The sequence below is a fragment of the Neoarius graeffei genome, chromosome 25 (assembly GCF_027579695.1).
Source record: "Neoarius graeffei isolate fNeoGra1 chromosome 25, fNeoGra1.pri, whole genome shotgun sequence".
Taxonomy (NCBI): Eukaryota; Metazoa; Chordata; class Actinopteri; order Siluriformes; family Ariidae; genus Neoarius; species Neoarius graeffei.
Genome location: NC_083593.1, coordinates 44,613,867 through 44,638,931, shown reverse-complemented (window position 1 = coordinate 44,638,931; position 25,065 = coordinate 44,613,867). Strand labels below are relative to the sequence as shown.

At 45.2% G+C, this 25,065-nt stretch overlaps 1 protein-coding gene across 4 annotated transcripts in view; it reads left to right on the top strand.

Annotated features, from left to right (window-relative positions):
- The window catches only part of galt (galactose-1-phosphate uridylyltransferase), a 324,066-nt gene that overhangs the window by 217,084 nt on the left and 81,917 nt on the right, over positions 1-25,065 (top strand). The window lies entirely within an intron of this gene.

The window sequence follows — 25,065 nt, the reverse complement described above, 5'->3', positions numbered from 1 at the left end:
TTTTCTGGACGGGTGAGACCAAAAATAGAATTTTTTGGTTTAAATGAGAAGCGTTATGTTTGGAGAAAGGAAAACACTGCATTCCAGCATAAGAACCTGATCCCATCTGTGAAACATGGTGGTGGTAGTATAATGGTTTGGGCCTGTTTTGCTGTATCTGGGCCAGGACGGCTTGCCATCATTGGTGGAACAATGAATTCTGAATTATACCAGCGAATTCTAAAGGAAAATGTCAGGACATCTGTCCATGAACTGAATCTCAAGAGAAGGTGGGTCATGCAGCAAGACAACGACCCTAAGCACACAAGTCGTTCTACCAAAGAATGGTTAAAGAAGAATAAAGTTAATGTTTTGGAATGGCCAAGTCAAAGTCCTGACCTTAATCCAATCGAAATGTTGTGGAAGGACCTGAAGTGAGCAGTTCATGTGAGGAAACCCACCAACATCCCAGAGTTGAAGCTGTTCTGTACGGAGGAACGGGCTAAAATTCCTCCAAGCCGGTGTGCAGGACTGATCAACAGTTACCGCAAACGTTTAGTTGCAGTTATTGCTGCACAAGGGGGTCACACCAGATACTGAAAGCAAAGGTTCACGTACTTTTGCCACTCACAGATATGTAATATTGGATCATTTTCCTCAATAAATAAATGACCAAGTATAATATTTTTGTCTCATTTGTTTAACTGGGTTCTCTTTATCTACTTTTAGGACGTGTGTGAAAATCTGATGATGTTTTAGGTCATATTTATGCAGAAGTATAGAAAATTCTAAAGGATTCACAAACTTTCAAGCACCTCTGTATGTCACTCAGTGTATATCACTATGCCTCTTGCTTTTACTCTTTAACCCCGAAACCATGGTGAGAACATATCATCGTCATAACCATTATGTCATTATCTGCAAGCATGTGTTCAATTTAACAAGTTTACCTTTCGATTTATTTGCTTCTGGTTACAAACCACCGAAATCAAAATGTTAACCATGATGGATAATGTGTGACATTATGCGGAGATAACAGTACACATTTAAGAGGTAAAACAATGCAAAAACGAGCTTAACAAAAGCCAAAAAGCAAGTGTTCAGCTGTCTACGGTGACATATTTGGGAGGAAGAGAAAGCCAGTGCTTAGAATTGACAGATAACAGGCAGGCCTGTGCCACCAGATAACCTTCAGTGTAATGGAGAGAGATGGAGAAGACCTTTATTTTGTCTGCATTCCCACAGTAACCTCAGTGATAGTTTTGCTTCACTTACTGTCACCTTATCCATCAAAGAAAACATTCCACTACAGAGCCATGGCCATGGCACAACTTTTTTTTTTCCCCCCCGCCTATATGGACAACACAAAAGGTCACAGATACTTTCTGGATATGAGACTGTGTGTTGGAACCTCACAGCAGAATATAGCTGGCAAAGAGTACTTTGGAGCAAATTTTTCAATTTCTCCCTGTTAGTTGTAGACAGTCTGTGTGTGGAAGTGTTGGCTTGGTGTGATCAGTGGTGTGGTTTAACAACAGACTTCTCATCTCATCTCATTATCTCTAGCCGCTTTATCCTGTTCTACAGGGTCGCAGGCAAGCTGGAGCCTATCCCAGCTGACTACGGGCGAAAGGCGGGGTACACCCTGGACAAGTCGCCAGGTCATCACAGGGCTGACACATAGACACAGACAACCATTCACACTCACATTCACACCTACGGTTAATTTAGTCACCAGTTAACCTAACCTGCATGTCTTTGGACTGTGAGGGAAACCGGAGCACCCGGAGGAAACCCACACGGACACGGGGAGAACATGCAAACTCCGCACAGAAAGGCCCTCGCCGGCCACAGGGCTTGAACCCGGACCTTCTTGCTGTGAGGCGACAGTGCTAACCACTACACCACCGTGCTGCCCGGGTTGTCAAATTCGATTCGTTATTCTTCTACATATATGCACAAAAATGTTCTGAGAGTAGAGTTCAGTAGAAATATGTACTGGGTATCAGAGGGGAATTGTCAGGGCCTTCTAGGCCTGTATCAGCATTTCAAATGTTATATTTAATTTCTTTCATTCTTTACTTGCTTTCATTCTTTCATAATTTCATGATAATTATTCCCTTCTAATTTTAATTTGGCCTCATTTTCTATAAAATTTTGCTTCAGAAATGAAAGGGTTACTGTCCTGAAAAACATTAATAATCAAGTTATCCAATGAGATGTTTTGTTTGTTGTCTCAAGGCTGAGAAGAGTTTAGAGCTGGCTCACTCATTGGTTCGGACTTCAGTACTGGGACAGAAGGCCATGGCAGTGTATGTTTATGTAGGAAGTGACCGATGAATTAACCAATCAGATTTTGATTTATAGTGGGAGGGACCAAAAATGTATCGCCCTCAGCCTACTCGAAGTCCAACACGAGCTTAACTGCGACTCGGCACCATCAGCGCAGCAGTGAAGTCACCTTCCAGCTGGTGTAGCGTTCATCAGTAGTGTTAGTGAATGCTAATAAAGCGGTCAAGCCAGTGCTATAGAGAGCAAGTAGGACAGGCTAACGACCGAGAAACTAAGATTTCTGTCTCCAGACTCTTCTTCCACGCTGCATGCTCGCTACAGTATTTTTCACTCAGACTTAAGTATTCATTTCCATCTGTAATTTACTTAGTTACTTTTAAAATCAACATCGACAATTGCACACAACGGAGCGACCTGGCATCTTGCTGCTAATCCCTTGGAAAATCCTTTGCCCTGTTGCCTTTTTGGTGTGTTTGGCTAAGTTTTGGCTGCGCTCAAGTCCGAGCTCGAATGGTCACGGTTCGCCACTGCTGTGTATGAATTCTGAGTGTGAATTTCTTGGATGCATAAAAACATTGTAACAGAGGTTAAATTCTCATGAATGCATTGCATGCAAACATAGCATGTTTATTTTAAATACTGAGGGCTTGATGTACTGAAATTGGGCCATGCTCTGCCTGACAAACTGTGAGTGTTATATAAGAAACTGGTGTACAACAAGCCTAAGTATGCAGTGTATTTGCCAAGCAGGCATCGATAAACAAAGTGAGATTGTATAAAATGTGGTTAGTCAAAAGAAAATAGGACGTGTTGATGATTATACTACATTCCATTAGATGAACTAAAGTTTGGGCAGTTAGCAGGTGCCAGTTAGTTTTATACATGTTACTGGAGCAGAATCATTTCCCCATAGAATTGGGGGTGATTTTTATTTTCATTCACATGGGGAACCGGGTGGCACAGTAGCGTAGTGGTTAGCGCTGTCGCCTCACAGCAAGAAGGTCCGGGTTCGAGCCCCGTGGCCGACGAGGGCCTTTCTGTGCGGAGTTTGCATATTCTCCCCATGTCCGCGTGGGTTTCCTCCGGGTGCTCCGGTTTCCCCCACAGTCCAAAGACATCCAGGTTAGGTTAGGTTAACTGGTGACTCTAAATTGACCGTAGGTGTGAATGTGAGTGTGAATGGTTGTCTGTGTCTACATGTCAGCCCTGTGATGACCTGGCGACTTGTCCAGGGTGTACCCCGCCTTTCGCCCGTAGTCAGCTGGGATAGGCTCCAGCTTGCCTGCGACCCTGTAGAACAGGATAAAGCGGCTAGAGATAATGAGATGAGACATGGGGAACCCAGTCTTCTATCAGACATATTAACTCCTTCAATGCCCTTGGACGAGTCACGTACGTCATGAAATCTTTTACTGCTGTGCCTTATGACAGAAGAATACTTCGTCCAACTTACAGCACGCCATAAGCAGACTTACTATAGGGCTTCATATCTGCCAAGAACTATGGAACAGCCTACCAACTGAGCTGAAAACCATGCCAATGTCCTTAGCGAAATTCAAAAAACTAATTTCTGAACACTATCACCAGAGATTATCATCCTATCAGCCACCTCAGTGACTCATTATATAATGAATTAGTCTAGTATTTTTGATAAGATATTTAATGTTATAACTTTTAGACCATTCCACTTTTTCTATTTCAGATTTTTTTAACGCAAAACAGTTTTAAAAAGTCTAATGTCCTTGGCGAAATTCAAAAAACTAATTTCTGAATACTATCACCAGATATTATCACCCTATCAGCCACCTAAGTTACTCATTATATAATGAATAAGTCCAGTATTCTTTGATGAAATATTTAATGTTACAACCCTGATTCCAAAAAAGTTGGGACAAAGTCCAAATTGTAAATAAAAACGGAATGCAATAATTTACAAATCTCAAAAACTGATATTGTATTCACAATAGAACATAGACAACATATCAAATGTCCAAATTGAGACATTTTGCAATTTCATGCCAAATATTGGCTCATTTGAAATTTCATGACAGCAACACATCTCAAACATGTTGGGACAGGGGCAATAAGAGGCTGGAAAAGTTAAAGGTACAAAAAAGGAACAGCTAGAGGACCAAATTGAAACTCATTAGGTCAATTGGCAATAGGTCATTAACATGACTGGCTATAAAAAAGAGCATCTTGGAGTGGCAGCGGCTCTCACAAGTAAAGATGGGAAGAGGATCACCAATCCCCCTAATTCTGCGCCGACAAATAGTGGAGCAATATCAGAAAGGAGTTTGACAGTGTAAAATTGCAAAGAGTTTGAACATATCATCATCTACAGTGCATAATATCATCAAAAGATTCAGAGAATCTGGAAGAATCTCTGTGCGTAAGGATCAAGGCCGGAAAACCATACTGGGTGCCCGTGATCTTCGGGCCCTTAGACGGCACTGCATCACATACAGGCATGCTTCTGTATTGAAAATCACAAAATGGGCTCAGGAATATTTCCAGAGAACATTATCTGTGAACACAATTCACCGTGCCATCCGCCTTTGCCAACTAAAACTCTATAGTTCAAAGAAGAAGCCGTATCTAAACATGATCCAGAAGCGCAGATGTCTTCTCTGGGCCAAGGCTCATTTAAAATGGACTGTGGCAAAGTGGAAAACTGTTCTGTGGTCAGACGAATCAAAATTTGAAGTTCCTTATGGAAATCAGGGACGCCGTGTCATTCGGACTAAAGAGGAGAATGATGACCCAAGTTGTTATCAGCGCTCAGTTTAGAAGCCTGCATCTCTGATGGTATGGGGTTGCATTAGTGCGTGTGGCATGGGCAGTTTACACATCTGGAAAGACACCATCAATGCTGAAAGGTATATCCAGGTTCTAGAGCATCATATGCTCCCATCCAGACGACGTCTCTTTCAGGGAAGACCTTGCATTTTCCAACATGACAATGCCAAACCACATACTGCATCAATTACAGCATCATGGCTGCGTAGAAGAAGGGTCCGGGTACTGAACTGGCCAGCCTGCAGTCCAGATCTTTCACCCATAGAAAACATTTGGCGCATCATAAAACGGAAGATACGACAAAAAAAGACCTAAGACAGTCGAGCAACTAGAATCCTACATTAGACAAGAATGGGTTAACATTCCTATCCCTAAACTTGAGCAACTTGTCTCCTCAGTCCCCAGACGTTTACAGACTGTTGTAAAGAGAAAAGAGGATGTCTCACAGTGGTAAACATGGCCTTGTCCCAACTTTTTTGAGATGTGTTGTTGTCATGAAATTTAAAATCACCTAATTTTTCTCTTTAAATGATACATTTTCTCAGTTTAAACATTTGATATGTCATCTATGTTCTATTCTGAATAAAATATGGAATTTTGAAACTTCCACATCATTGCATTCCATTTTTATTTGCAATTTGTACTTTGTCCCAACTTTTTTGGAATCGGGGTTGTATAACTTTAGACCATTTCACTACTCTTGCTATTTCATATTGATTTTAACATAACGTAAAATAGTTCTAAGAAGTATTTCCTGTATTTTTTTAATGTTACTACAATAGGGGAAGGTTGTCAGTTGGGACACAAGTCCTGTATCCTCCTCCTGTCACACTTTTATCATAATTTTTTTTTGTCTCTATATAACTATATTTAGCTTACTTAATATATTATATATTATTGTACCTTAAGTTGTAAATAGTGATGAATAAATTAAACTAAACTAATGTTTTAGGCATTGACTGTAATTCATATGTGCCACTGTGAAGTAAAAGTAATGTGCCATGTAAGGTACATAAAAGGAGGTGTTTATGATGAGTTGTGTACGTCATAAGGGATAGCGGTAAAAGATTTCATGATGTACATGACTCGTCCAAGGGCACTGAAGGGGTTAATATTCTCAACACTATTTACCTACATAAGTCATCATTTAATGCAGTTGAATTTGAATTTATTAAAACAGTCATCTTGGGATACTGAACTCAGAGTTCCTCTTTAATCATAACCTTTTTCACAGGTCCATGGTTGACCATTCCCACCATTTCATGCCAGCTTTTAAACCACAATTTGTTCCTCATGCAGAGCGCACTTACTAAGTGTTCCCAGGTGCTGTTACATGCAATACCAGTCAAATGTTTAGGGTTTTTTTTCTGTATTTTGACTATTTTCTACATTGGAGAACAATACCGAAGGCATCAAAACTATGAAATAACATATGGAACATATACGGAATTATCCATCCATCCATCCATCCATCCATCCATTTTCTGCCACTTATTTGGGTCCGACTCGCAGGGGTAGCAGCCAAAGCAGAGCAGCCTAGACTTCCCTCTCTCTGGCCACCTCCACCAGCTCTTCCAGGGGGATACCGAGGCGTTCCCAGACCATCCGAGAGATCTAATCTCTCCAGCGTGTCCTGGGTCTGCCCCGGGGTCTCCTCCCGGTGAGGCATGCCCAGAGAACCTCCCCTGGGAGGCATCCAGGGGGCATCCTGACAAGGTGCCTGAACCACCTCTACTGACTCCTACTATACGGAATTATGTGGTAAACAAAAAAGTGTTAAAATAAATAAATATATTTCATATTTTAGGTTCTTCAAAGTAGTGAGCATTTACGCCACCAATCGTGTGATGCACGGCGAATGTTCTCCGAGCTTCATGAGTTATCTTTTGTTGCGTCTCCGCCTCGTGAGTGGCCAAAAACGTTGCGGAAAATTTCAGCATATGTATTGATGTAGCGATGTTTTCGTTGGCAAACTAAGCAGCGAATTCTTGCAGATGGGTTTGGGAATATTTCCCAAAGCTCGGGGAATCTTTTTCGAACCTTTTGAGATGTATTTGTCTTGAATCCATGTCCCTGATGCTCACAGGAGCCTCAACACAGCAGTTTGCCAAAGCTTAACCTTCACCAAGCCTTAAAAAGTGCATTTACATTCGGGGATCCTTCGGAGCACGTTGTGTATGCGCTTGGGACGCAATCAGCACACGCATACAAGGACACTGTTTTCATACAGACTTTGCAAAGCATTCTGTCAGGCATGCGGCGGTAGATGGATCTAAGTGCAGGAAGAGTGTTTATTAGCAGGTGTGATATTTACAAAAACAAAACATGAGGCAAAGTCAGAGTAACAAAACACAAACAAAACCAAAATATAAAGCAGAGTCATAAATATGGCTAGAAACAAACGTGATAGTAACGATATTTCGCAAAGCCTCTGTGAAAACAGCGTCCTTATATGCGCGTGATGATTGCGTTCAAATCAGCATCAGGCGTTTCCCATAATGATCGGGTCCTGTAAGCGCACGTGGCCGCTCGAGTGTGTGAAGGCGTGACAGTCAAGTGTTCGCCTGTGTATCGCCACCAAAACACCTCATTTTCATTGATAACCCATCGCAAAGCTGTAGTGTGACTGTAGCTTTAAGGGCCTTCAGTCCAAAAAGAGACATTGATACAGGGATATATGGTGATCAGTATAATTGTAGATCGTTGAAGAAGCAGTAGTATGGCTGATTTGTAGGTTGGCACTACATACAACACAGATACAGTGGATTTTAAAGTATTTTTGTTCAGAGTGCCTCCTTTTTAACAGCCAGTTTTAAACAATCAGTGCAAGTGTAATCTCAGTCTGTTATTTGCACTTGATTAGACTTGAACACCAAGTGACTTTCTCATACAGCGTCTGTCCATATGAGTTCCTTTTTCCGATGGAGGGTCACATCTTTTACCCACCATAACCCTCAGTAATTTAGATCCACAGGCCATTTCATCGCTGGCAGATGAATTATCTCTGTAAATGTGCTGCTGACATCTATAATGGGCCTTAGTCAGGCTTATTTAAATAGGCGGTCAGGCATACGAAATTAGCCTTACACAGCTATTAAGTTGATTCCAGCTCGGATCCATTTAAGGCTCCGTTGCAGGCAGGTTGCTCTGTTTGGGGGTCTATTACTGGGGCCTTTAATTTTTAAAAACCTCATGTATGCTTAGGTTGAAGTGCAGAGTGGTGGAGATTTTCAGCCCTGACCAAACACTCCCTCATGTCTCGCTTTCCGCTTTGTACTTTGCTGTGCAAGCAAGCCAAGAAACTGTGGAGGGAAAATTCTCCATCACTTCTCTCAGCTGCTTGCAACATCTTGTTTGCCTCCAAGATTGTTTTTAAAATGGTTTCTTATGTGTTTCGTCTGTCACAAACCTCTCAAAATTAATATATAAATATGTTATCTACTTTACACACAGTGTGAATGATATTAAGTGAATTATCCAGGGTTCTATCTTGATTTATTCTGTCCACATTCACTGGATATGGGCAATTGCATGCTCTGATTGGCTACTCTACTACTAGGCTGTCAGCTCCTATGGACCCTTTTCACGTGACGTCACGACAAACGCGGCCGCCATTTTGGACATGTACTACCAGTAGTTTACCACAGCCAGCATTGAGGAACGGCAGCAAAGAAAGTGTTTATTTTCAGCAAGACTTCCATCATGCCACTATATTGTTGTGCACCTGGATGTAGTAACCATCAACAAACAAGGCAAGGGTTATCATTTTATCGGATCCCGGTAGATGCTGACCGACGGAGAAGATGGATAGCGGCCATAAACAGGAAAGATTGGCAGCCCTCGGCATACCAGCGCTTGTGCAGTGACCACTTTGTTGGAGGTAAGACGAATAAAATTAGCCAGAAAAGGCATTACATTGCTGTTAACATTCTGTGGCGGCGAGTGTGTAACCAAATAGGCTAAAATAACCCATTGTAACCTTTTTGTTCTTCTGTAGTAGCTATTTGTTAGGGTTTTGCTGGGATTCGAACCTGGTTCGTTGGTGTGATAATCCAGCAAACCCCCACTAGGCCACCAGGGGGATGACTCAAATGCAGAGGCGTGAGGCGGAAGTAGAAAAAGAATCAAAAGGTTTATTTAAACTATATACACTATATACAGGGCAAAACAAAAGACAAAAAAAAAAAAACCAAAGAGTATAATCCAAAAGAAAAGCAAAGTGCAAAAATACAAAAGCTAAGAAGATCAAAAAACACAGTACAAAGGAAACTGGAGATAAACATAACAGCACAAAGACTCCGTGACAAGAGGACTGAACTCAGGGGTATAAATAGACAAACTAATTAAGGACACAGGTGAAGATAATTAGGCAATTAACACAAACACAAAACACAGGAACAGTGGCGGCCTCTAGAGGCCAAAATAAACATGACATGAAAAGGAAATAACAGCGGCCTCTAGAGGCCAAAACAGTCCTAGTCCTAACAGGACCCCCCCCTCTAGGAGCGTCTCCTGACGTTCCCAGGGCGATCTGGATGGGCCGAATGGAAGTCCCGACATAGTTCTTTATCAAGGACATCCCGAGCAGGAACCCAGCAGCGCTCCTCAGGACCATAGCCCTCCCAGTCCACCAGATATTGCAACCCGCCGCGGACCCGGCGGGAGTCAAGCAGGCGATTCACAGTGAACACAGTCTGCCCCTGGAAGATGCGGGGGGGTGGGGGGTTCCTAGGGGCAGGGGCATACGTAGACGTCAGTACGGGCCGTAACAGGGAAACATGGAAAGTGGGGTTGATCCTCAGAGTCCGGGGCAACTGGAGCCGGTAGGAGACAGGGTTCACCCTGCGCACCACCTTGAAGGGGCCAATGTAGCGAGGAGCAAGCTTGCGGTTCTCCACCCGCAGTGGAAGGTCCTTAGTGGACAGCCAAACACGCTGCCCAGGGCGGAAAGCGTGTGCAGGTCTTCTATGGCGGTTGGCCTGAGTCTGGTTGGTTCTGGAGGTCTGTATGAGGGTCTTCCTGACCTTGCTCCAGGTCTTGCGACACCGTCTCACATATTGGTTGACCGAGGGCACCCCCGCGTCCTCCTCCTGGTCCGGGAACAGAGGTGGCTGGAACCCGAATTGGCACTGGAATGGCGACAGCTTGGTGGCCGATGACTGCAGGGTGTTGTGGGCGTACTCCGCCCATGGCAGCCAGGTGCTCCACGATGTCGGGTTATCCATAGCCAGGCCTCGCAGGGTGGTTTCCAGGTCCTGGTTGAGCCTCTCCGTCTGACCATTGGACTGTGGGTGAAACCCAGAGGAGAGGCTGGCAGTGGCTCCGATGACCTTGCAGAACCCGTGCCACACTCGGGAGGAGAACTGGGGCCCTCGGTCTGAGACGATGTCCTGTGGAAGACCAAAGACTCGGAAGACATGATTAAACAAAAGTTTCGCAGTTTCAAGAGCAGAGGGGAGTTTGCACAGTGGTATGAAGCGGCAGGCCTTGGAGAATCTGTCAACTAAGACCAAAATGACCGTGTTACCTTGTGACTCAGGGAGACCCGTGATAAAGTCGACTGCTACGTGGGACCAGGGACGCCGGGGAATGGTCAGAGGATGCAGGAGACCCTGGGGACGCTGTCGTGGGTTCTTGGTTCTGGTGCAAACCTCACAGGACAGGACAAATGACCTTACTTCCTTCTCCATGTTAGGCCACCAGAAGCGTCTTTTCAGGAAGTCCAGGGTCCTCCGAGCTCCCGGGTGGGCGGTGAGAGGGGAAGAGTGACCCCACTGGAGAACCTTGGCCCGGGCTTGATGTGGGACGTACAAGAGGCCTGGTGGCCCCGTCCCAGGACCGGGGTCCTGGCGTTGGGCTCGTCGGACAGCCTCCTCAATACCCCAGCGGACAGGGGCCACAATCCGGGACACAGGGATAATAGGCCCGACTTCATTCTCCCTGTTAGTGGCAGAGAACAGTCTGGACAGTGCGTCAGGTTTGGTGTTCTTGGAGCCGGGGCGGTATGAGAGGGTGAAGTCAAACCGACTGAAAAACAGGGCCCACCTAGCCTGTCGAGGGTTCAGTCTCTTGGCTTGCTGGAGGTACTCCAGGTTCTTGTGGTCAGTCCAAACCAGGAATGGATGTTGTGCTCCCTCCAGCCAGTGCCTCCACTCCTCAAGGGCCAGTTTGACCGCTAGCAGTTCTCGATCCCCCACATCGTACCGGGACTCAGCAGGACTCAGGCGGTGGGAGAAGTAAGCGCAGGGGTGCAGCTTTCCTTCCGAACGTTGAGAGAGCACCGCGCCGACACCACTGTCCGAGGCGTCCACCTCCACGATGAATGGTTGGGAGGTGTCCGGGAGAACCAGAATGGGTGCCGTGCAGAAGCGGTCCTTGAGGTCTTTGAACGCCTTTTCTGCCTGAGGAGACCAGCCATAAGATCCACCTGTCCCTTTGGTGAGGTCTGACATGGGTGCTGCCACAGAACTGAAGTTCCTGATGAACTTGCGGTAGAAGTTAGCGAATCCTAAGAACCGCTGAACCTCCTTAACGGACTTGGGAGTAGGCCAATCCCGGACGGCCAGGGTCTTGGCAGGGTCCATTTGGAGTTGGCCTGTCCGTACAATAAATCCCAGAAAGGAGACCTCGGGAACATGAAATTCGCATTTCTGGGCCTTGGCGAACAGATTGTTCTGTAGCAGCCTCTGGAGAACCTGGCGGACATGGTGGCGGTGCTCCTGCACGGTCTTGGAAAAGATAAGGATGTCGTCGAGGTAGACAAAAACGTATAGGTTAATCATGTCCCTTAAGACGTCGTTGATTAGGGCCTGAAAAACAGCTGGTGCGTTGGTGAGTCCGAAGGGCATCACCTGGTATTCGTAGTGCCCAGACGGGGTGTTAAAGGCAGTCTTCCACTCGTCTCCCTGTCGGATACGGATGAGGTGGTATGCGTTCCGTAGGTCCAACTTGGTGAAGACGGTGGCGCCTTGGAGCAGGTCGAAAGCTGTGGACATCAGCGGAAGGGGATATCGGTTGCGCACAGTGATCTTATTCAGGCCCCTGTAATCAATACATGGTCGGAGCCCCCCATCCTTCTTGCCGACAAAGAAGAAGCCGGCTCCAGCAGGTGAAGTGGAGGGTCGAATAAACCCAGAGACCAGGGCATCTTTGAGGTATTCCTCCATGGCCTTGCGTTCTGGCTGAGAGAGTGAAAACAGTCTGCCACGAGGAGGGGTAGTCCCAGGGAGCAAGTCGATGGCACAGTCGTAGGCCCGGTGCGGAGGAAGAACGGCGGCCCTGCTCTTGCTGAATACCTCCTTGAGATCCCAGTACTCTGTGGGAACTTGAGATAACTCGGTGAGATCAGGGGGCTCGGCAGGAGACACAGGAGAGCTAGAGAGCAGACAAGAGGCATGGCATGCAGGGCCCCATTCCACAACCTGGCTTGTTACCCAGTCTATGCGAGGGTTGTGGTGGGTAAGCCAAGGAAGGCCTAGAATCACTGGGAACTCAGGTGAAGGAATCAGGTGCAGGGATATTTCTTCCTTGTGACCTTGAGACTGGAGGAAAACTGGAGAAGTAACTTGGGTGACTCTTCCATCACCTAACGCTTGGCCATCGAGGGCAGACACAGACAGTGGGACTTCAAGAGGTGCAGTCGGAATATTGATGCTTTGGGCGAAGTGAATATCCATAAAGTTCCCAGCCGCCCCTGAGTCTATCAAAGCTTGACAAGAGTGGACAGACTCACCCCAGGAGATGGAGACCGGGATGTAGATTCCTTGGCCAGGGAGTCCGGGAGAGAGGGTAGGCCCCGTCACAACCCTCCCTCGGCTGGACCGGGCGGTCCTTTTCCCAAGAGTTCGGGACATGATGCTCGGAAGTGACCAGGCTTGCCACAGTAGATGCAGCACTTGTCCCTCCTTCTGCGCTCCCTCTCAGATGCGGAGAGGCGAGTACGACCCACTTGCATGGGTTCTGGACAGTCACTGAAGGAGGTAGACGGTCTCCAGGTAGAGGTAGGGAGGCTGGGGGGGCTCAAGGCTTGGTGGCGTTCTCTCATCCTGTTGTCCAGACGAATAGCATGTGAGATGAGGGTTTCGAGGTCACTTGGGCATCCAATAGAGGCCAGACCGTCCTTGATGGGGTCAGACAGACCATGGTGGAAGGCTGACACCAGGGCAGTCTCGTTCCATCCACTTACTGCTGCGAGTGTTCGGAACGAGATGGCGTAATCTGCGACGCTTCCTCCTTGCCGGATGGACATGAGCTTTCGGGCTGCGTCGGTACTGATGTCTGCCTGATCGAAGACCCGAAGCATCTCTTCAGAAAACAGCTGGAAATCAAAGCACTCAGGTCCCTGTCTTTGCCAGATAGCAGTAGCCCAGGCTCGCGCCTTACCAGCTAATAAGGTGATCACAAAGGCAATCTTGCGGCGATCCGTAGTGTAGGTGGTAGGCTGAAGCTCAAAGGTGAGTTGACACTGGGTAAGGAACTCTCGGCACTCACTGTGCTTGCCGTCATACCTCTGTGGTGCAGGAAGGCTGGGTTCGCGAGGTGAAGAAGGCAGCATTGCAGGAGGCACTGGAGCAGGAGTGGGAGCTGGATCAGGAGCAGGAACTGGATCAGGGGCAGGAGATGCAGGCAGAGATGTCAGCTGTGCCAGGGTTTTCCCAATTTGCTGAAGCAGTTCCTCGTGGCGAGCGAGGGCCTCACGTTGGCTGGTGAGCGTACGTCCATGAGCGTCCATGGTCGCTCCGAAGCGTGTCAAAGCTGCCATAATTCCCTGAAGGTTGGCCGGGTAGACAGTTGAAGCAGCCTCTGCTGAGTCGGTCATGACGGAGTCTTTCTGTTAGGGTTTTGCTGGGATTCGAACCTGGTTCGTTGGTGTGATAATCCAGCAAACCCCCACTAGGCCACCAGGGGGATGACTCAAATGCAGAGGCGTGAGGCAGAAGTAGAAAAAGAATCAAAAGGTTTATTTAAACTATATACACTATATACAGGGCAAAACAAAAGACAAAAAAAAAAAAACCAAAGAGTATAATCCAAAAGAAAAGCAAAGTGCAAAAATACAAAAGCTAAGAAGATCAAAAAACACAGTACAAAGGAAACTGGAGATAAACATAACAGCACAAAGACTCCGTGACAAGAGGACTGAACTCAGGGGTATAAATAGACAAACTAATTAAGGACACAGGTGAAGATAATTAGGCAATTAACACAAACACAAAACACAGGAACAGTGGCGGCCTCTAGAGGCCAAAATAAACACGACATGAAAAGGAAATAACAGCGGCCTCTAGAGGCCAAAACAGTCCTAGTCCTAACACTATTAGCTAACGACATTAGCTAGCATTGTGTTCCTTTGCTGTTGGTAGACTGTAGGACAGATCAGAGGCAGTGTCCTACAAACAGCGCTTAATTTGAGGGGGAGCAAGCCGGAGCGCGCTCCGGAACCTCGGGCGTTGGCTCCGGCAGCTATTTACACTGGATCCGGTGATCCGACACCTCTTTTGACTATGTAACAAAAAAAAAAACCCAAATAATTAAATTAAAAAATGCAAGTTTATTTAGTGTTAATGTCTGATTTTGATATGTCTTGCTGATTTCTCTCATGAAACGACATCCACAAAATATCTGCAGATGAACTTAATTTGCAGTGTTATTACAAAACATGCCCAGAAGCGCAGCGCCGCGCCCCCCTCCCCCCCTCTTTTTTTCCGCACCGGAGCCGCTCATCCTCTGCGCTCTGGGACCTCCCACTTTACAAATTAAGCACTGCCTACAAATAAGTGTTCAAAACAAGAGTTTTCAGATCAATACCTGTGTATGGCGATGGGTTTTTAACGACATAGGTATAAAGATCATGTGGGCCGAAGTCAGGTAAAGACGTGGGCTTCGTGTACTTCCGTACGTCTATAAACAATCCTGGCGGAAGCAGATAAACATTGCTCTCTAAGCCTGCTAACCTCAATTTTTGAAAATACCTCTCCCTCTGCTCGCCCTGTAAATGCCCTACGTCGCTGGATAGCGAAGTGTTTTCTGCATCTCGCTCCTTTTTCTTGTATGTTCTCCGTTTGTCGCCTTCCTCGCATTCAAACCAATTCGAGCCGAAGTCCGCTACATGTCCAAAATGGTGGTCGCGTTTACGAAGGTCACGTGACTGAAAAGGGTCTATACTGTGAGTAGAGAAAAACAAAATGGCGGTATCAAGTATTTAAAAGAAACAGAAATAGCTAAAAGAATATCGTTTTTCCTCCAATATCGCTTGTTCCACACTCCAGCCCAGTAATGCACCTTTGAGTTGGTTTGCCAACCACCGAACAAAACCCTAAGGAAGAAGAAAAACAAAATGGTGGAGAGTGTTGCTGAACCAATTGAGGATTAAATAAAGACTCTACTCGAAAACAAAACCCCCAGAAATACACAAAAAGCAACAAAATATGGAATAAAAGTATTTGATGGTAAGAACATATATATTTTTTCAAGAATTATTATTATCGCATTGTTCACAAATTGGGCGGCACGGTGGTGTAGTGGTTAGTGCTGTCGCCTCACAGCAAGAAGGTCCGGGTTCGAGCCCCATGGCCGGCGAGGGCCTTTCTGTGTGGAGTTTGCATGTTCTCCCCGTGTCCGCGTGGGTTTCCTCCAGGTGCTCCGGTTACCCCACAGTCCAAAGACATGCAGGTTAGGTTAACTGGTGACTCTAAATTGACCGTAGGTGTGAATGTGAGTGTGAATGGTTGTCTGTGTCTATTGCCGCTTTTCCACTACCAACGCAGCTGAGTTGGGCTGAGCCGTGCCGTGCTGAGTTGGGCTGAGTCGAGCTGAGTGGGGCTGTCGGAGTTGCATTTCGACTACAACCATGCTGAACCGTGCTGGCTGGAAGTGGGTGGACACATTGGGTGGAGTTAGCGAAAGTGGGTGGACGTCACGTGATGTCGTTAGGCGGCGCAAACAGTGACATCAGTGACCTTTTAAGCGGTAGTCTCACAACCCGGATAGTAAACAATAAACATGGAGGACATGGAGTCGTTAGTGTTGCTCGTCTTGGTGCTGTGGCTTGTTGTCACCGACAACGGCAACAGATACTGGCAAGAGCGTATAGATGAGGCGAGGCGCATAAGGCTTCATAATTCTCGTAATTCGTAATTCTGCTTCTTCCGGGTTTACGGTGTTTACAGATCCCAGCGTGCTCAGGCATGTGAGGACACTCCTCCTCACCAATCAGTGCACAGGGGAGTGTCTCCTCACGCCCCTAGCCCCACTCGGCTTGGTTTGGCTCGCTTCAGCCCCACTCCAAAACCGTGCGAGTTTTGGGGGCTGAGCAGGGCTGAAGCGAGCCGAGTCGCGCCGCTCTGAGGTAGTCGAAACGCGAGCCGTGTCGGGCTGAAGTGAGCTGAAAAAGGGTAGTGGAAAAGGGCCATATGTGTCAGCCCTGTGATGACCTGGCGACTTGTCCAGGGTGTACCCCGCCTTTCGCCCGTAGTCAGCTGGGATAGGCTCCAGCTTGCCTGCGACCCTGTAGGACAGGATAAAGCGGCTAGAGATAATGAGATGAGATGAGAGATGTTCACAAATTGCTACTGTCATTTTGCCGGTTTGTTTGCATTCTAAGCAGAAATTATTTTGTCGGACATTTTGTATAAAATTTTTATTTATCAAATGTGCAAAAAATAAAAATGCTCCGTTTCTCAAAATCCATTGATTGTGGATAGAATAAAACAGTTTTTCCACTCAATCTCCTCGTACATGGCTTATAGCCAACTCGGTGCTACACGCCTTGTCGGCTCTCAGCTCATGTACGACTCAATTTCATGGAATAACTGTTAAATATTGCTGGACACAAACCAGGTGTATGGTTAGATTAGCACGCAGTGTAATACATGTATAGTTCTCTCCTTCATTCTCTGTGCAGCTCATTGGAAATTCTCCATGGTTCTCTTTACCGTAGGGCGTTGATTTAGAATTGGAGTGGAGTCGAGTACAGGCTGTGGGTGATGTGGATAAACAGAGCTGTGTTTTCCAAAGACAAGCTTGTGCAGCTTGTCAAGAGAAGACAAAGCTTATGTTTTCTGGCTAAAGCTGTATTGTAATGTAATTGGTATTACAAGGTGAAGTAGAATACCATTGCAACTGTTTGTTTGGTTACTTCTTGGCCCTACGTCATTTCCTTACTTGGTTAACAGCAGGTAAGTAATTTGGCTGGGTTTAGTCTCACAAACCAGGACTTCTACATGTCACTAGAGAGTCTAGTATGTTTCATCGATAAACATGGCCAAGAACGAAATACTTTCACAGGAAGATTTTGAAGCTTGTGCTCAGCTAATGGCCTCAGCACCCTTGCATAACGTAGAGGCAACATATGCAAGAGTTGTGCAAGACAAAGCCACCTTTGCAAGCTTACACGCATGCATAAGCCCTGGCTATCATTTGCAAGGGTTCCAGTGGTGGTACTTTTGAAATTTCATGACAGTTTCCATGACTAAAAGAAGAAGAGTGACACACCTTAAAGTCCTTCATCTTGAAATGTATCCATTTGATTCGCAGTTGTTTGCGGAAGCCAACCAAATGTTGTCTACGCATGAAGTATGCTGACGCCTTAAGTACAATAATCAGCCCAGAGAGCATCCAAATAATTAACTTTATACTGATCGTTTCCAGGAGGAACGTCGCTAACTTGGCATCCAACTTCATCTTCTTTGCTAGTAACACGTTTTTCAATTTTGAAAAGGCAATTCCAAGTTTTATTTCCTCATTCATTTTTTGGCAGAAGTGTATGAATATCTACTGGCATTTTGGCACTTACCACTAAGTTTTACCGTGTTTGCATTTTGAGGCCTGTGATCGAGCAGGGACTTGAGAAATGTCCAAACCAATTCTGATAGGAGCAGGATGTAAAAACAGTCAAGCAGTTCATTCTGGGTTTTTTTTGTTTGCTTTTTTTCCTTTCAGCATATAATACTCTGGTATTGATTATATAAACTTAAGTTCCATCATGTTCTGCATATATTAGCATATATTTGTAATAGTAAGACTAAATATTGCACCATTAATACCACAGGCATTATTCGAGATGTGGTAGATAGTAAATTATATTATGAGCAGTGCATGTTAAAGTTCTACCCAACCAGCCTTTGGTGCAAATTGAGTGTTTGTCATTCCATTAATTGTAGTCCGTCGCTTAAAATCTACATTACTCAACTTTATATTTAACATTAATAAATGTGATACAACCTCTAATGAGGACAATAGCTTCTGAGTAATCACAGTTTTATTACCTCCACCAACTTTGTTGCAGAGGGTTATGTTTTCCCCCTCTGTTTGTTTATTTGTTCTCAACGTAACTCAAAAAGTAGTGAACAGATTTTGATGAAATTTGAAGGAAAGGTGAGCCATGGACCAAAGAACATCTGTCCATCCATTATCCGTAACCGCTTATCCTGTGCAGGGTCACGGGCAAGCTGGAGCCTATCCCAGCTGACTATGGGCGAAAGGCGGGGTACACCTTGGGTCACTTGTACACTTATCTGGGTATATCCTGGACAAGTTGCGAGATCATCGCAGGGCTGACACATAGAGAAAAGGAACCATTCACACTCACATTCACACCTACGGTCAATTTAGAGCCACCAGTTAACCTAACCTGCATGTCTTTGGACTGTGGGGGAAACCGGAGCACCCAGAGGAAACCCACACAGACATGGGGAGAACGTGCAAACTCCACATAGAAAGGCCCTGTCGGCCACTGGGCTTGAACCCAGAACCTTCTTGCTGTGAGGCAACAGTGCTAACCACTACACCACCGTGCTGCCTGGCCAAGGAACAGTTGAGTAGATTTTGATTCAAATCTGGATATGTATGTGGATCCAGGATTTTTTTGTCTTTTCCCAACATAACTCAAAAAGTAGTGAATGGATTTGGATGAAATTTGGTGTACAGCTTTAGTATTATCCTAGGTTGAAGTGATTTGATTTTGATGCTGATCATATGTGGCTTGGTGGAGGTATGCACTCTACCAAGTGCCCTTCTAGTTTCCATAATGAGCATTATTCTTTGTCATAAGAAAGTACACTATACTACATTTATACAGTATGTTTAGTCCAGAGCTCAGTATGTACAGTGGCTTAACATTGCTTCAGGATGATCCTAGTCCCATTAGGAGCATCATTAGACCTCTTTCTGAACCATTTGTTCCTGTTATTAGCCATATTTCTTTTTGCAAAAACAACACCATCTGTTTTGCTAATTGTAATTCAGAGGAAACAGCGCTATACGCCCATGTTATGCATAGTAAAGATTTTGAGCAAGACCAGACTATCTTGCAAAGAGCTGTTCTAGCTTACTCCAGCCCTGGGTGTTTTAACCAGCCTTGGTAAAAACACAGGGGATTTAGAGCCTTGGCTCAAGATGGGCATGAATTATTTTCATTTGGCCTGTGTTTACAAAGCCAGGCCACAGTCAGGAAAGTTAAAACAGAAGTTATTTTCTCAATGTGTCCAGGTAATTGACCTCTTGTGGAAGACTAATAAGGAGAAGCCGGGATTGCTGCTTGCCTTAAAGGCATGAGAAGCAGTCAATTTATGTGTCTTATTTGCTTTCCCTGCAAATATACATCGGCAGACAGGCAATGCGGTGGAGAGTGCTGCTTTTCCACAGCCAAACTCGCTCACTCACTCTGTAACTGTTGTTCTGAGCCGTGACATTCTGTCCAGGTGTGTTTGGTCTCATTTCTTGCCTGGCTTCCTTCGGCTAACTTCAGTCATTCTTCCATTTTGGAAACAACACGTACCTGGTCTTCAATTCTGCACAAGTCCAGTAAGTTGGAGTTTGGCATTTGGTTATCACACTTTGCAGTGTGCATTTATGTCCAGATTGGCACCGAGGAGGGAAGCAACTAGAAATAATTGCTCTTTAGACAGTTTCCTATAGTCACTGAGAAGAGCCAAGAAGTGCTTCTTATCACAGAAAATTAGAAAGCAACATTTCTGTCATTTACAAAAGGCTTCCCTTCCTTTCTCTGACACCGTTGTTCTCCAGGCTTCAGGTTTCTTTCTGTCATATACGTCAACTCCATCCCCCTGCCCTCCCAAGACTCGTTCTTCACGTTCTCACACTATGCCCTTTATCCTCACAGCCTCTTCATATCGTCCTCTTTTTTTTTTTTTTTTGACGCCCAACAATTACCTTCCATTTCCCAGCATGCTAATTGGTCTTCAGCAAGATAGTCTCATTCAGGAATCGAGGGCCGTGGGAGTCGCAATTAATAATGGACGTCATTACATGTCGCTTCTTGTGAAAAAGACCTTGTTTTTCTACTTCAATAGAGCTCATTAATTTTAGGGGGAAAAAATGTTGCCTTGTTTCTTTTTTGTCTACAGTAGAGCAAAGGCAGTCTGATGTGATATGGAGAGAAGGAGCTAATTAGCTCGCACCACTGTTGTGCAAGTAACACGTTTGTGGCTAATGAGCGACTTCAACCGATGTCACCTTCCCGTAAATCGTACATACGACTTCTTTTCAGGAGTGACAACAGCCAGACCTGCGTAAAGATAGATGTGAAATTCTGTCTGTGCTTTCGAAATTGTGTTAACCTTCACGAGATTCACCCTTCATCCCAGTATGGCCTTTGTCTAAGGGGGTGGGCGTTACAAATTAGAACATGAACAAATATACAAGAAGAAGAAAAAAACGTGTGAGCAGAATTTAAGTCGATTCTGGATGCTGCAGCATCTTGACCACGTTTTCACATTCTCTACCCACAAGCTGTTTAGACTCACTAGAGGGACTAATATGAAGGACAGAGTCTGTGGTTCAGCTCGTCTCTGAGATTATATAACAAACCCCAGCTCCACTTTTTCCTCAAGTAATGAAATGTATTTCATTTTGAATAATGCAGCATGAAGGCCAATTTTGTGAATTAATTTGCTTCTTCAGGAAACAGAAGGAAAGTAAGTAATGTTACAGGCAGGCCAACTATCAAATTATAAGTTCACACCACAAATTAGTGAAGGGGAACGAGGAACTTTTTGAGGTCTGGAATTTTACTTTTATTTGCCTTTTTATTCTGCTCCAAATGTTTGAGAGAGCATCTGTCGGTCCAGTCCAGGCAGAAGTAGTGTATCAATAGATATGAGCATCTTAGTAAAGTATACAAGAGTGGGTCATTCCCAAAAGTGACTGCCTTTTCTGTCCCTTAAAAAATAAAATAAAATAAAATCATATTTACTGTCATGTGACACTTGCCACTTCTCATACAAATATACAGTGTTTTAAAAATTAATGCATTCCACTCAATACATAGAAATTTTGCTTTTAAGAAATGAACCCAGTCTACTCTGACATTGTTTTCATGAATAGACATCATATTTGTTGTCTATTTCAACTCCTTCACCTGGTCCCGTTCATTTTTAATATTTTTAACAGAGATGTCCACAAGCGTCGGCGACCGGCGGTTAACTCCTTCTACACAGACGTTCTGCGCCGGCTACTTGATCCCAGAAAAACAATTTAAAAAAAACCCTTGCCTTTCAATGTTCAGGCGATTTATACTGTCTCCGCTGCCCATAATTTGCTGCAAATCCAATTATTTCACCACAAAATTGTCTTCAATTCAAGTCTAGCATGACCACAAGTGACGCCATATTTGTTGATCGATTCTTGCGCTCCGATTGGCTGAGCCGGTCCACGTGACCACGCCATAGTATATGTTACACCATGTAGTTATGCTACAGAGCCAGGCAGTGTACTACAGAGGGTAACTGAGAAAGCCAAGCACACACACAACTTGAGGGAACTCATCTCATCTCATTATCTCGAGCCACTTTATCCTGTCCTACAGGGTCGCAGGCAAGCTGGAGCCTATCCCAGCTGACTACGGGCGAAAGGCGGGGTACACCCTGGACAAGTCGCCAGGTCATCACAGGGCTGACACATAGACACAGACAACCATTCACACTCACATTCACACCTACGGTCAATTTATGGCCCTTTTCCACTACCCTTTTTCAGCTCACTTCAGCTCGCTTCAGCTCACTTCAGCCCGACACGGCTCGCGTTTCGACTACCAAAAAACAGCACGACTCGGCTCGCTTCAGCCCTGCTTAGCCCCTAAAACTCACACCGTTTTGGAGTGGGGCTGAAGCGAGCCAAAGCGAGCCGAGTGAGGCTGGGGGCGTGAGCAGACACTCCCCTGTGCACTGATTGGTGAGGAGGAGTGTCCTTACATGCCCACACACGCCCCGCGAGCACGCTGGGATCTGTAAACACCGCAAACCCGGAAGAAGAATAATTACGAATTACGAGAATTTCTGAAGCCTTATGTGCCTCGCCTCATCTATACGCTCTTGCCAGTATCTGTTGGCGTTGTCAGTGACAACAAGCCACAGCACCAAGACCAGCAACACTAACGACTCCATGTCCTCCATGTTTATTGTTTACTATCCGGGTCGTGAGACTACCGCTTAAAAGCTCACTGATGTCACTGTTTGCGCCGCTTAACGACATCACGTGACGTCCACCCACTTTCGCTAACTCCACCCAATGTGTCCACCCACGTCCAGCCAGCACAGTTCAGCGCGGTTGTAGCCGAAATGCAACTCCAACAGCCCCGCTCAGCTCGACTCAGCACGGCACGGCTCAGCCGCGTTTGTAGTGGAAAAGCGACATTAGAGTCACCAGTTAACCTAACCTGCATGTCTTTGGACTGTGGGGGAAACCGGAGCACCCGGAGGAAACCCACGCGGACACGGGGAGAACATGCAAACTCCGCACAGAAAGGCCCTCGCCGGCCCCGGGGCTCGAACCCGGACCTTCTTACTGTGAGGCGACAGCGCTAACCACTACACCACCGTGCCGCTCCTTGAGGGAACTTTCATACACATTTTGCAAGTATTTTACAGGGAAATGGTTAGTAATTTATTAGCTGAAAGTGCACCAGAAGGCATGTACATTTCAAAATGTTCTGGGGCGGCATAACCCCCCCCCCCCCCCCCCCCCCATTAGCGCACTGCGGCAAATTTCAAAGCCACCTACTACCTATTTTTTTGCCAGCTACTTCAGATTTCCTGAAGAATCCTGTTTGAATGTTGTTCTATGTCAGAGTGGATATGGATGTTCTTAATAAAGTGGCCAGTGAGTGTAATAGGGATGAATCTGTTCATCAAGGTTTACTATATATAGTAAATTATTTGCCAAAAGCTTAAGAATATATCTCGGTACTTCTTTTACAAAGTGCCAAAGTGATATAGATGTACATGCACACTTGAAAGTAGCATAACTTGATCTTTTAGAGTCCAGACTTGTGACACATCTGTATAAAAAACCATTACAAGAAGAATGCATGCATTTCCTCCATGTTGCCAGGAACCTGTACTGAATATTCCACAGTCGCAGATGCACAGAATATCAACATAAACGAGCACTACACACCTACACATCCATCATTATGAACGTACCGACACACAAAAAAAAGCAAAAAAACCACTCCCTGAAATTGTTGTGTGGAAGTATAAGGTTAATTATGCTTCAACCTTCATGCAGGACCTTGTTCCATTCAAATGACACCGATTAATTAGTGTAAATAAACTTTAAATTGTCAAATGGTTCCTGAAGAGCTGTTTTTGTCTCCTTAATGTATTTTTAAAATAAGCATACTGTTAATTGAGTTAATGGAGTAAAGTGATATAAACGGTACCTGTGTGCGTTTAATCATTCCACATTTAAGCATATGAAATTTCACTGCACATTATGCTTTATTAGTTTCATCAAGTTACTCTTTACATGCATTCGTAATTACCTTTGCGAGTCTTGATCTCATCACATTAACTTACAAGTATAATACTACAACAACAACACCGTACTGTGCTAATCACAGTGCATAAGAGGCACTGAGCCGACTTTGCACTCCATGACCTTTCTGCATGACTATATTAACACCTTGTCCGTAATTATATTAGCATTGATGTCATCGCTACCGTGTGCAAGTACTGTGCAACACCTCCTCATGCCGGGATCACTTGCTACGCTTTGGCCGTTACGCCAAATGTTATTACAGCTCCAGACGTTATTTACTGTAGGCACCGCTGTGGAGCTAAGCTCTGAATTATTTTCTCTGGCATGAATTAAAATGGCCATCGTCCAGCAGTCCCTTCATAACTTCACACGCCGCAGAAGTCACACCGAGTCAAATACAAACCCGGAAAAATCAACACAAGAGACAGGAAAGTTGAGGTGTTAGTCGGTTTAGCCAACAAGCCAGATCGTGAGTGTGAATCTGTTTCTGGGAGGAAAATCATCTGCCCTAGGTGCGATAATACTCCTGGAATTGAGCTAACATGGTCAGAGAGAGACGAAGAGAAAGGGAATGATTATCAGTAAAGGAGGTAAACAAGCATTTTATTGAAGTAGACAGGATGAAGCGTGTTTAACTTGCACGATACGCTTTTCATTTATTATTATGGGGATAAGCGTGCTGGGACCGGAGCCAAACCGCTTGTTCTCATGGCCAGTTTATACCTTAATATGCACCATGAAGCTTTACAAGAGATTCCTTGCATGCCACTGGCATGCAGACAGTCACTAGAGTTGCTGTGTTGTTAATTAGGGCTTTAACTAGACCCCAGCGGACTGAATTGCTCAGTGAAGCTCTCAGAGTGTCAGCTTTTATTTGTCCCTGAACATTGTATCGAGACTGTTGGCATTTCAGTCACAACAGAGACGCCAAAGCAACAAATATCCAGCTAATTCAGTTTTAATACATTTCCCTGTAGACTGCAATGATAGAGTCAACATGTTAGCTATCATGATTGTCACTTGGCTGTCTTTTCTGCCCTGTAAACAAATACAAAGCTACCAGCAGTGTTCAGCATCTCCAACTGCTGTCAGATTTCATCTGCTAACAATCCTTAACTCTTTGGAACAGGGTTAGATCTGTATCTTTGTATTAGATCGGTAGCAGGGCCAGATTCAGCTCTCGCTAACAGGGTGGGCCAGGAAGATTATGTATGACTT